General features: G+C 32.1%; 1 long non-coding RNA gene across 1 annotated transcript in view; it reads left to right on the top strand.

Moving 5' to 3' along the window:
• Positions 1 to 2,458: 2,458 nt before the first annotated feature.
• Positions 2,459 to 13,107, top strand: part of LOC148618133 (uncharacterized) — a 35,775-nt gene continuing 25,126 nt past the window's right edge. Inside the window, exons 1-4 of the long non-coding RNA XR_015922654.1 lie at positions 2,459 to 2,537; positions 3,047 to 3,079; positions 4,027 to 4,138; positions 5,234 to 5,392. This is a non-coding gene — a long non-coding RNA (uncharacterized LOC148618133). The remainder of the gene's footprint in view (positions 2,538 to 3,046; positions 3,080 to 4,026; positions 4,139 to 5,233; positions 5,393 to 13,107) is intronic.

The raw sequence follows: 13,107 nt of genomic DNA, 5'->3' as shown, positions 1-13,107 counted from the left end.
TCCAACACCAATCCAAGTTGATGGGAAAGGTCTACCATTTCAAAAACATTAACATACCAAGGTAGTACAGTTACAAATGATGGAAGTGCAGGGAAGGACATCATGAATAGACTAAACAAAACTAGGAACATCTTTCATTATTTGATAACATCTGATAACAGTTTTCTATACTAAAAATTAAGAAGGTTATTGTAAAATTTCTGTCTCACAAAGATATCAAACAGAGACTTACTTAACGTATGCAACCAAGATAATATGACTACAATATTGACAATAAGACGCTGGAAGTGGATTTGAATTTGACGAGAAAGAGTAATCAAGGGAACCAAGGTTATAGAGGTAATCAAAAGAATGTAATACAGGGACAAAGACCAGACATGGAAAACAGACAAAGAACACAACAAAGAACATAATGTAACGAAAATCATACCTACAAAGTAACAAAAGCATGAATGAGCAACTCGGACTCCACTTAAAACTGGGAGCAGGGACCAAGTGCACCGGCCGAGTAAGCGTCCTCTGCTTTTCTAGAAACACCCGCCGAGTTGCTCATAAAAAGTCAAGTCCGGGGTAGACAAACAAGGAAAGGAAAACTACAACACATTGAATAAATCGGTTTTCATGGCGCAGATGAATACACCATAACAATCCATGAGTTCATGATGACGACCATAAAACTTCTGTAGTGATGACATCAATCTTGAAGCAACATAACCCCGTTGAAAACATGAAAAGTTGAGTATTATTCAATAACAAATTCTCCTTATTGTTTGGCTTACAACGTGTTTTCTAGCTCTAAAACTGGATATGTTGTCATGTTGTCATGGACATTCGTTTTGTTAAGTCCGTATAAGCAGATGACAAAGCTTTGATGTCAACGTCCGAAAAACTCAATGCTATTAATGATAATATTAAATTTGTGCGCTATACATGTTATGAACTCTGGATGCGATCCATCTTTTTTCACTCTGTTGACATGTTCGTCTATCATACTCACTTTGAATTAGAAAAGGCTGTATGAGCACTGTGGAATACATTGATTCAATCTATTAATGTAAGAAAATGATCATCGCTGTAAAATTCTTCAAGGTATCCAACTACGTTCTCGTTCAGATAAAAGTTCTAGTCTTTAAAATAAAATACTTTGGAAAGTATAAATGACAACTGCAAATTTTTATTCTTTGACAGACCTTTCAGATTTCACCATGACCTTGTATTTTGCCAAAGCGAGTATGTTAAATTGGACTCGTAAAATAAAAAAAGGTGCATATTCGAAAAAAAACTTTGATTAATCCCTGACGTTTGTCGTATCGCCGCCCTGACATACAGATTATCAAAACATATACCAAATTGGTATTTTCAAGTCCAAACAAAAACTGTCAAGAATTGTAAAATGACATATAAAAATACCAAACGAACAATATGCGATCCAAGAGTTTCGAAAAACATAACGTTTTAAAATTTTGTTAAATGACACCTTACAATTAAATCACACAGATCACGGAAACTTCTCAACGAGTTTCCTATGCGACTTTAAAATATGTAAGAGATTCAATAGTAAGCATTTTGACATTTTATTAATTTGAATATAACAATATCTCAATTTAGAAAATGCATGACCGCGATAAATTATTTCTTTTTAAAGGACGCCTATGTATGATAATTTTAAAAGTTTTTTTTTTTTTTTTTCAAAAACTCTAAGAACCAAAAGTTTAATCATTTTTTTTAAATACAACATGACATGCACGTCATTCGACATGCTATTAATGTAAATGTGCCAGAAATCCGTGTAGGACGATATCGTGGCATTGCAACGTCATTGAAAAATATCCATCGACAATATTTAGAATGAAATTTTACAAATTCACACTTTAAAAAGTAACAGAATACAGCTCAGATTGAAAGATCATATAAGGCAACCTAATAAAATCTTAATTGTATTGTAATTATGATAACCTGCTTGTTCAAATTTCTTTTTTTCTGCACATGTAACTGCATTTAGACAAGCATAAAATTTTTTAATCTTTATGAGGCAATATATATATTCCTCTCTTTTTTTGTTTTCTAAACTACAAGGGTTTTATCAATATCTACGAATTATATATTTTCAAAACATAGTACGGTGTAATAGAATATTAGATCTGTATTTATTTATTATGTTTAATGTAAACATTATAGTGTTTAATTTAGGTTATAGTAAACACTATTACGTCAACCTGATATTTATATAAAGACCGAAACATATTTTATTTACATAAACGTTTGACCAGAGTCAAATAGGTGGATTAGCATAGATAATATCCAATGAATGACTTCAATCAAAATGAGTTCAAGCTGAAAAAAAAGTACAAGAAATCGAGAAATTATATATGTCACTCTCAAATATAGCTACGCATAAACGTGAATTGACACCAATTGCAGCAAATAAAAAAAACAATATATGCATTACGTAATAACCGAAAGTGCTCAATCATTTATTAAATATGGTTATCAATAGATAAATGTCATTTGATACGACAAGAAGTTAAATATCACAGGTAAACAATAATTTTATTCAATTTATAATTCAAAATAATTAAATAAATGAAAACAAAAATAACTTTACAGTGACTAGATTAACATCCTTACCGAGTGGTGTCAAGTATTTATATTCAGTTATAAATGAACGAAACAATTGATTATGTACACGTTGGGTGTACATGTAGCATTTTAAAGTAAAAAACAATATTTTGTGTATAGATTTAAAGCTATCCATATTGAATTGTGATGTGTCAATGTTAACTGTGCATACAGAAAAAGGAAAAATACAATACGTTTGTGGCAGACGGGAAAAAGTCATTCTTTCTTTCTTTTCTTTTCTTTCTTTTTTTTTTTTTTTTTTTGCTTTGTTTGTTTTGATGTTGTTGTTGTTTTTCTTTATCTTTCTTTGCCCGTTACAAATGTCATGAGACTGACAAAATTATCATCACGGTATATCTATATCTTTTTGTTTATTGTACCATGTGAATAAAAATATCATTTACGTTTTAACACTGTATATTTGCAGAAAATGGTACTTAGAATGAAGTTTGTTCCGGTGGTATGTTAAGATATAACTTTTTAGATATTTCAACGTAATTATAGATTTTGTAGGTGCGTCATTGTAAAGGTGCGTGTGTGGGGGGGGGGTTTCTAGCTCATTGTTATTCTTTTACATCTACAAATGTATTCATAATTTGGGCAAATGTGATCTGGGTTGCTGGTCAAAATCATTAGTAACCCTGATATATAAGAATGTAGACTGGGTCACTAGCATTTGTCACTTATAAATAAAAATTAAGAATTGAAAAAAATCTTAATTTACTGACTTATAGTACATACGTATTGAAAGATAATATAAGAAATTGGAAGGATAAACTTGTTAATTTAAATATGAAAATGTATAAAAGAAGATATATAACGTCATATCTTTCAACCAAATAAATTTAAAAAAACAAAAGACGTCACTGGAGACCCGGGGTTTTATTTGGCAAAAACTTACCGCATAAAAATGTTATTCGGGCTGTAAAGTAATCTAAAATGCTTGGATTAGCACAACAACATATGGGGCTTCTAATGAATTAGTTCAAAAGTTGAAATAAATCAAATCATTAAAATCATGGTTTATAAGTAAGGGATAAGGGTAACAATAAAATTACCGAACACTAATTGGATCCATATTCAAATTAAGTCCAAAATATAACTGGCAAAATATATATACCATAACCGATAATCACGCATGACTATTGGCATGTTGATTTACCAAACAAATCGTAGAACTTTATTTGATCCTCTTCATCCAATGTGCCCTATAAATCATATTGTGTATATTTTAGATAAAGAAATGCACAATGCATTCCAATATTTTCACACCAATCTTTGTACCTTCATTGACAGCTATTATTCTACTAACCATATTTTCTCAATGCTTTTATCTTTGCCAAGATTTCAAGTTGTGCTATAATTCCACAAAATATTTCCGATGTACATGAATCATTGCCTTTGTAGGTTTTTAGTTTGATGTGTAGCCAATGCATCAGATTAACTGTTAGTCAACAACAGACAACACAAACGACCAAGAGGCCCCCTACCTATCTTCAAGGACCTCAATATACAATAAGTATGAATCTAAGAATTAACCTGACATATCTAAGAGAATCAATGGAATCAGTTATTAAAAGGATATAATCTAAAGATTAACGACTAGAAAATACACATACAAAACAACAAACATGAAATAACCAATTTAACAAAAAACAAAATAATTAAATATTTAAATAATGTTAAAGAACTGAGCAAGCCGAACTCCACTAGGGACTTGGTCTATGACAGTAGCACCGGAAGTGTAACCGTCTTATGTTTTGTGTTTTTTTTTATGGAACACTTAGTGGCTGGAAAAATGTCACGTTTGGGGTATACAAAATAAGGACGAAATTTATGACGTGGGGAATAATAAATCGTTTCCCATCGGTCAAATTGATAAAGCATACCGATTATCGAGTATATGAAAACGACCAATAAACTTTTGTATTGTTGATTCCATTCTTGTTGCAACAGAACCATGTTCTAATTAGCCTAGCTATAAGAATTCTAGCATGGTATAAAACCGTACGCGTAGTTTCGGGAAGCTCTGGCATGAAGAATGACTTGTGATATGAAAACTTCATAAATAGTTCTAAATGGGTGTTGCGAGAAAAGTTTATCATACGGAGTTATAAATCGTCGTGTTTGTCAACTTGGTAATGAGTTTTCCCATTCCATCGATAATTAAGAACAGGTCTATATATGAGACTGCAGTGTTATTTGTTTTGAGTTCTTTGAAAAAAGTGATGCCTGATTGTCGGCTAACTTTTTTTCTAATGTATGTAAACATCTAAGGACAGAAACACCAATGTTAGAATCAGACGTAAGGTTGTATACACTTGGAAGATATATAAAACTCAATGAAACCGGTCCATTGAATACATACTGACAGTAAAATATTCGAAAAACGGCTATAAATAAAATTAACTCTATAAATCAGTTTTCAGATATATGTGCTTTCTTTTGTAAATAAGCACATCTTCAAACAATAAGTGGTTATTAGCATCGGCTTCAAATGCCGAAGAAAGTAACGTCTTGTTTAAAAGATATTCAAGTCAATATAATAAAGCTTAAGAAGACCCGTTTCAAAAGAGCTTCAATGAGAAATATTTTTAACGTATATTTTTTTCAGACTTTTAGAAAATGGTGATGTTGCAGTTAAAGGAAACCATCAAATTCAAATATTGTATCAATATACAGTGACAATCATCAGCGCTGCAAAACTAACCAAATTGTAAACAACACTTCGTATATAATACCGAAAACTTGCTTAAGCCCGAGTGATATAAAGGTACTATATAAAAATTTAGTTTAAAAACTTGTATGTAGTAGTTATTTTATTTTAACTTTATTTTAGTGTTCCTAGAAGGTAATGTGTCAATGCTTGAGTCTGAAAATTTATACAACGTTGAGCATTTGCTAATCAAAGTCTAGAAATTTGAAGGTTAGCATGACTTTGAAACGACTGCAAAATACCATGTCTTTAAAGTTACACCTCTTTTTAATCATCCTGTATTATATTTTCAAACTTTTTTACACAAGACAAAACGGATAGTTGTTTTACATCAATCTTGACAGCGTCTAATTGAGTTCCCTGGCAAAGCGTAAACTGAGACAGTAAATAAATATTTACCACTGTCAAATCAAGATTGACTACGACAAATCTTCAATCAAATTGTAAAATTCTTTATTGAATTGTTTAATATATGTGCGATACGTGAAAAAAGTGCGAAAGCCAAGCGTGGAATTAATACTCCCTGATTTTTCTTCTATTATCGTATGACATTTCGTATTAAAACATAAGAATTTAGAGGTAAAAAACAAATTAATATTACAGAAACTAAACTGTAATTTAGAAACACAACTTTGCTTTAGCAGTACAAAGTTACAAACTGCATGGCATTTAAACAGACTATCGCCTATTCAACAAATTTAAAATATGAAGATATAAAACCGCTAAATTTTGTCATAGCTACACATGGTAGATTTTGCTTATTAAATGCTTAACTATAAAGAATAAATTAATTTAATTATTTATTTCTTATCTCGGCAAGACATGTTATTTTCCACAGACAATCATGCTCCATGATCCTGGTTTTTAGTGGAGTCCGATATACTCATTTGTGCTCTGTAACTTTGTATCATTTTGGTTATTTTATGTTCTTTCTAATGTGTGACTGTTTTCCATGTCTTGACTTTGTCTCTCGATTACAATCTTATGTTTCCCGCTTGAGTCTTGGTTCCCGTGAATAGTCTTTGGTACTGCCGCGTCGTTAACGTCGATCGATCCGCTGTCCGCAATACAAATAAACCCAAGCTAAATAAGGCTTTGATGAAGGCATAGATCTTAATGTTGACTTAATCAATTAGAAATTAAATTAAAATAATTGGTTTTGATTTTTCAAGTTCGCATAAAAACAATCCTCAAATACATGCAGTTATAAAGTTATATATTGTGCTTCGATATGTTTATGAAGAAAACGAGGACGGTGTCATTCGTTATTCATGATCAAACATTTTATGGCGGAAGAGGACACTTAATACGAACCACAATTTCTGCTTTGAACGGTGGACTTAAATTACATACAATAACTGTGAGATGTACACCACTTCCGGACAAAGGATTGAATATGCAAGTGGTGCACGGACTTGAACTGTAAGTAATATTTAATTTGTGCTGTTTTACAAAACAAATAAACACATTTAAGTGGAGAATCTTTAATGTGAAGCAGGTGTAAAAAAACCTATAAGAAGTTCAATATATCGATATTTAGTTTTTATTACTTAATTTTTTTTTTTTTTTTTTTTAATCATTTAAAAAAAAATTATGACTCGAGCTGTAACAATTTATGAAACTAAAAAAGATGCTTTGTATTACCTTTTGTATTACAAGTTAACTTTCTGTCAGACTAAAACCAGGCTATCATGAAGTGTTTCTAAGGTCAAATGTTTAATTTGCGTTGATTACGATTATGAGGACTTATCTTTTATTATTCATTTACCCCTACGAATCATAACTATAGATAAGGTACGAGGATTCTAGCGGAAATCAAAAGAATGTAATCCAATGACAATGACCAGACATGGAAAACAGACAAACACAAAGGAAGAACATAAAGTAACTAAAATAATACATACAAAGAACAAATGAAAATGGGCAACTCTTTCAAAACTTTTAACTTCTATACTCACAACTGTCAAAGAGGGTCTGCAGTCCTACCACAACACTTGTTACTCCCGTAGTGGTATTAATTCAATGTGGATCATGAAATATTCGAAAGATCTTTTGGAAACAATTAGTTCAAGACTATTATCTGAATATAATAGCATTAAAACCTATGATTTTTCAACACTGTATACTTCTATTCCCCATTCTCAGTTAAAATCCCGACTTAAAAACATTATACATCGTTGTTCTTGGTAGAGATTCCTCATACTTTGTAAGAAAGAATTCAAAATCATCTTCCAAATATACAGAGGAAGATGTTTACAAAATGCTTGAATTTTTAATCGACAACATATTTGTCCAGTGTGGTGGACGTGTTTTCAACAAACGATCGGCATTCCAATGGGAACATATTGTGCTTCTTTACTTCCTGACCTATTCCTTCACTCTTATGAGGCTGACCTTAAATCTGATCTGATCAGAAAGAAAGAATATCGTTTGGCTAGATCCTTCAATCTCAGTTTCCGCTATATAGATGACGTATTATCCTTAAACAATCCTAATTTCAGGGATATGATACATCGCATCTACCCAAAATAACTTGAGATAAAGGATACTACAGACACTGTGAAGTCAGCCTCATATCTTAAACTACACTTAAAAATCGATGGTAAAGGAAAACTATTGACCAAACTTTACGACAAACGTGATGACTTTTCATTCAGAATTGTTAACTTTCCTTTCATCTGTGGCAACATCCCTTCGGCTCCTGCGTATGGAGTGTTCATATCACAACTCATACGTTAGGCCAGAGCTTGCCGAAACTACGTAGACTTTTTGTATCGCGCTAGAACTCTAACAAATAGGCTTCTGGAACAGGGTTATGTTGCTACAAGATTGAAGTCATCACTACAAAAGTTATATGGTCGTCATCATGAACTCGTGGATCGTTATGGTGTATCCATCTGCACCATGAAAACTGATTTATTCAATGGGTTATAGTTTTCCTTTCTTTGTTTGTCTACCCCGGATTTGACTTTTTATGAGCAACTCGGCGGGTGTTTCTAGAAAAGTAGAGGACGATTACCCTACCAATGCAACTGGTCCATGCTCCCAGATTTTAGTGGAGTCCGAGTTGCTCATTTGCTTTTGTTACTTTGTATGTATGATTTTAGTTACTTTATGTTCTTTGATGTCTATGTCTGTTTTCCATGTCGGGCCTTTGTCCCTGGATTACATTCTTTTGATTACCGCTGTAACCTTGGTTCCCTTGATTACTCTTTGACTCCACTAAAACTTGGGGCATGGACCAGGTGCACTGGTAAAGCATAAAATTGTACCATGTGAACTATATAGGTATGAAAGTTTATTTTACTTATATATATTCTTCGTACTGAATTGATGATAAAGTGGCCGGAGAATAAACTAATATACAACGGAGGAAAGTATATATTATTAAATAATTCTAATCAATCATGAGATTCTTCATGCTTATAGCCATTTTTTGATTGGTCGAGAACGTCTTTGCCAGAAAAATTATACATGCATGAATGCAAGCCAACGTGAAACCAATATGGCAGCCGTATAGTTCGAAAGAGTGTGGCAAGGAACTAAATTACATAATATAGCCGTAAGAAAAGTTTATAATATCCACATTTCACCAATCAAGTATGTTTACAGAGAGTAACTTTCAGCTCTGGGAAAGAGAAACTTATAAATGCTTTAAATCCAACTACCAGTAAATTCGCCCCAAAATTAAATTGTCCCAGAACTAGGTTTTATAAATACAATTACCGGTTCAAAAAATTCCAAATGTCGGGATATAGTTATAAGTATTGAATAGCTATTTTCGGTCGTTCATGCATGTATGAACGACAGAAAATAGCTGTTTAATCCTATAATAAACAACTGCTTCGCTCGATATGTATTCCTTTTTTTAAAGGATACTACAGACACTGTGAAGTCAGCCTCATATCTTGACCTATACATAGAAATCGATGATAAAGGAAAACTATTGACCAAACTTTACGACAAACGTGATGACTTCTCATTCAGAATTGTCAACTTTCCTTTCATCTGTGGCAACATCCCTTCGGCTCCTGCGTATGGAGTGTTCATATCACAACTCATACGTTAGGCCAGAGCTTGCCGAAACTACGTAGACTTTTTGTATCGCACTAGAACTCTAACAAATAGGCTTCTTGAACAGGGTTATGTTGCTACAAGATTGAAGTCTTCACTACAGAAGTTTTATGGTCGTCATCATGAACTCGTGGATCGTTATGGTGTATCCATCTGCACCATGAAAAATGATTTATTTAATGGGACATAGTTTTCCTTTCTTTGTTTGTCTACCCCTGACTTGACTTTTTATGAGCAACTCGGCGGGTGTTTCTAGAAAAGCAGAGGACGCTTACCCTACCGGTGCACCTGGTCCATGCTCCCAGTTTTTAGTGGAGTCCGAGTTGCTCATTTGCTTTTGTTACTTTGTATGTATGATTTTAGTTACTTTATGTTCTTTGTTGTATATGTCTGTTTTTTCCTGTCTAGTCTTTGTCCCTGAATTACATTCTTTTGATTACCGCTATAACCTTGGTTCCCTTGATTACCTTTTTAAACCTGCCCTTTGATACTACCTTCTCACTTTACAACGGATTACATTATTATTTTATAGAGATACGGCAACAGTTATAAGACCCAATGAAGTTGATGAAGTGGAAATGTTTCTAAAAGCCGATGAATTTTTAACGCAAGAGGATGTCATTAATTTACATGATATTTCTTCAGTCAACATTGGTGACCATTTTTTTCTTTACCTGGCTTATCGTGGAAAAGAGGGTAAGTTCTTTCTGTAAACAAAATATTGATACAATTCTTTTTTTATATATTATTCAAAATTATTTTAATTCAACGTGATTCATTACTTGTACTTTGTTTTTGTTTTTTTTTTACTTTGTTTTAACTACTTGGACCTTCAAAACACTATCTGATAAAACCTTTTCGCCCAGATCTTATTTATTACCCTCGGATATTAATGTTTTCCTGGCTACTTATCAAGCATGTATGTATGATTATGTATACATTTATATCCAAATGCATGAGGTAGTAGAGTTATAATGCTTTTGAAACGTCAGTCCGTCATTTTATTGATTTTATCTCGTTTGGTGCACCTATTTTTGAATTGATTACTTTTAATTTTTAGTAGATAGTTCACTTTCCAGAAATGAAGTATGGGATTATGGAAAGGGAGCTAAAAAAAAAAGGATGATTCAAAATAGTTTAAAATGCTCGCACTTGAACAACGCTCGATGAAAAATAATTACATAGTGCCTACCCATGTTAAAAAAGCATAAATCCCGGAAGTATTTCTAAATAAATAATTTAGAAAAATCGCCTTAGTAACGCCTTTTTTGACAGAGTTTCTGCAAACTTTGCTGATTGGTTAGTGTCAAATAGTGAGGATGTTTGATTTTCAGAGACATCAGTTAAGGCGGAGCATTTTATTTTTGAAAGGTAACAGTGAAAAAAGATGGAAATGAATTTGGCTCTTCAGTTGGTTAGCAAAATATTCTTTAACTGATATCCTTCTACCTTTAAAGAACGGTCCGTAGCAATTAATGTTTGCACTGGATTGATTTTTTTATCGATTTTTTTTTTTTTTTTTTTTTTTTTTGAAATTTGTATTGTGTGTATTTTGAGTGTGTTCATTAAGGTTCATTAATTCAATTAAAAAATAACTATGTATTCGCTGCTTTTGAAAATCGTATTTGACTATTGTGTACTTCAGAAAAATGTTTATCAATTGTTGTAGAGTAAACTGTAATTCCAACTAGATGTTTGGCATTTGATGGATCCCATGGAATGGAGCCATCTTATACGGTGTCCCATGTCGATCTATGGACAGACCAAGGGTAGACTTTTATATCTGAAATATATGTTTACGTTTATAACTACAAATGAACTTAGTCGGAATCAAAATATTTGAATCAAAAGTCATTAGGTGATTTGTTTGTAATATTGTTATCAATTTATCAACAATACAAAACAAAATTGTACAATCGATGGTATTTTACCTTATTTGTGTTTAAATCGTCTAGTAGTATTTTTATAAGCTTAAAGTTGTAAAGTAATTAAACATTAATTCAACTCTTTCCCCATTTTTATATATATTTCAGATGTTTATCTAACTTTGCAAAGGATTATAGGATTATGCGTCAGTTTCATCACGGATTAAAACCTGTTATAACGTTCGCTGAAATGTATGGCTTCCGATTTAAGGAAAATGGAGAAGTTACTTTTGTGTGTGATGTAAACTTTTCAAAAGTAACACATCAAATCATTGTTTCCTTCCAAAGGTATTTCGGTCTTTTAAGATTTAAACCAAATCAATTAGACCCAAAAAAGATATATTAGAAAGAAAGGTTAAATACTTCACTTAGTTCAAATATAGCTTAAACAATCTTTTGTGATAAACTTTTATTTCAATGAAGTAAAATGAAACTATCTTAAATTTTAGTTTATTCTATCCCAAGCGCTAAGCAACCACCTAAACAGCTCAAATTCAATTTGTAACATTGATGTATTACCAGATTTTTTTCATTACAATCAATCAGTTCATAATAGAACAAAAATACGTCATTAATCTTTTTTCAATATTAGTAATAGTAATTTTTTTATTTCTATATTTTTGGGGGGACGGATAAGGAAAACATATGTCTAATCGATTGTTGACATATCCATAAATTCACTCAAAAATAATTTTATCGAATTCCGTTTAAGAGGAAGAAATTTCTGGGTTTGTTTTCCTGCTTACATATTTTGATTTCTGTTTTGATGTTATTGGAAGAGTAATCAAGGGAACCAAGGTTATAGCGGTTATCAAAAGAATGTAATCCAGGGACAATGACCAGAAATGGAAAACAGACACAACAAAGAACATAAAGTAACTAAAATCATACATACAAAGTAACAAAAGCAAATGAGCAACTCGGACTCCACTAAAAACCGGGAGCATGGACCAGTTGCACCGGTAGGGTAAGCGTCCTCTGCTTTCTCTAGAAACACCCGCCGAATTTACAACAAAAAACTGTGACGGGCATGTCAAGTGAATCAGCGGAGATATCGCCATTTTAAAGCATTTGATTCTTTCGAAAAATGAGGTCATTTATTTTTAACAGACGTGATAATTCTTGGAGTCCTCGAAAGAAAAGACATACTCAATCTGGTACAATAGCACAGAGACGGACGTCAAAAACTATATTTGTAAATAACAAAAGTGGCATTAATCAAGCAGGTAATGAGTAACATCTTTTTTTAATTGTACACTTTCCTTACTGATTCGAACTAGTCATTTCCCATTTTTTGACTCTACCGTAAGATAGTATCAAGGAAATCAACATTCATTGTCGCCAAAGAATGTAACCCAGGGACAAAAACCAGATATGGAAAACAGACAAACACAACAAAGAAGATGAAATAATCAAAATAATATACCAGGTAACACAAGTAAATGAGTACCGATAGGGTAATAATTTCGATTTTGTATTTTGTGATTCCTGTCTAGTATGATCCGAAGGACTGGAATAGACACATGCAGATTGACAACTTACAACCATTTTTCATTAATTAAATGACTCCATGTGTTGTATAGTTTTCGTACCAATCCAATACTATTAATTAGCCTTTACTAATACTTTTATTTTTTTATTTATTGACTGTATACTTCCTGATCCCTGATGTCATCAACTTATGTATCAACACTTAATCTGATCGACAATACAGCAGCTTTTTTAATATCATTATTGCATTTTATCCTAATATTTAAACTAACCATTTGATAC

This window comes from Perna viridis, chromosome 5 (genome assembly GCF_037379345.1).
Source record: "Perna viridis isolate PV_CMFRI_1.1 ecotype Kerala chromosome 5, ASM3737934v1, whole genome shotgun sequence".
Lineage (NCBI taxonomy): Eukaryota > Metazoa > Mollusca > Bivalvia > Mytilida > Mytilidae > Perna > Perna viridis.
Note: the sequence above shows the minus strand (reverse complement) of the source record. Positions and strands in the feature narration are given on the sequence as shown.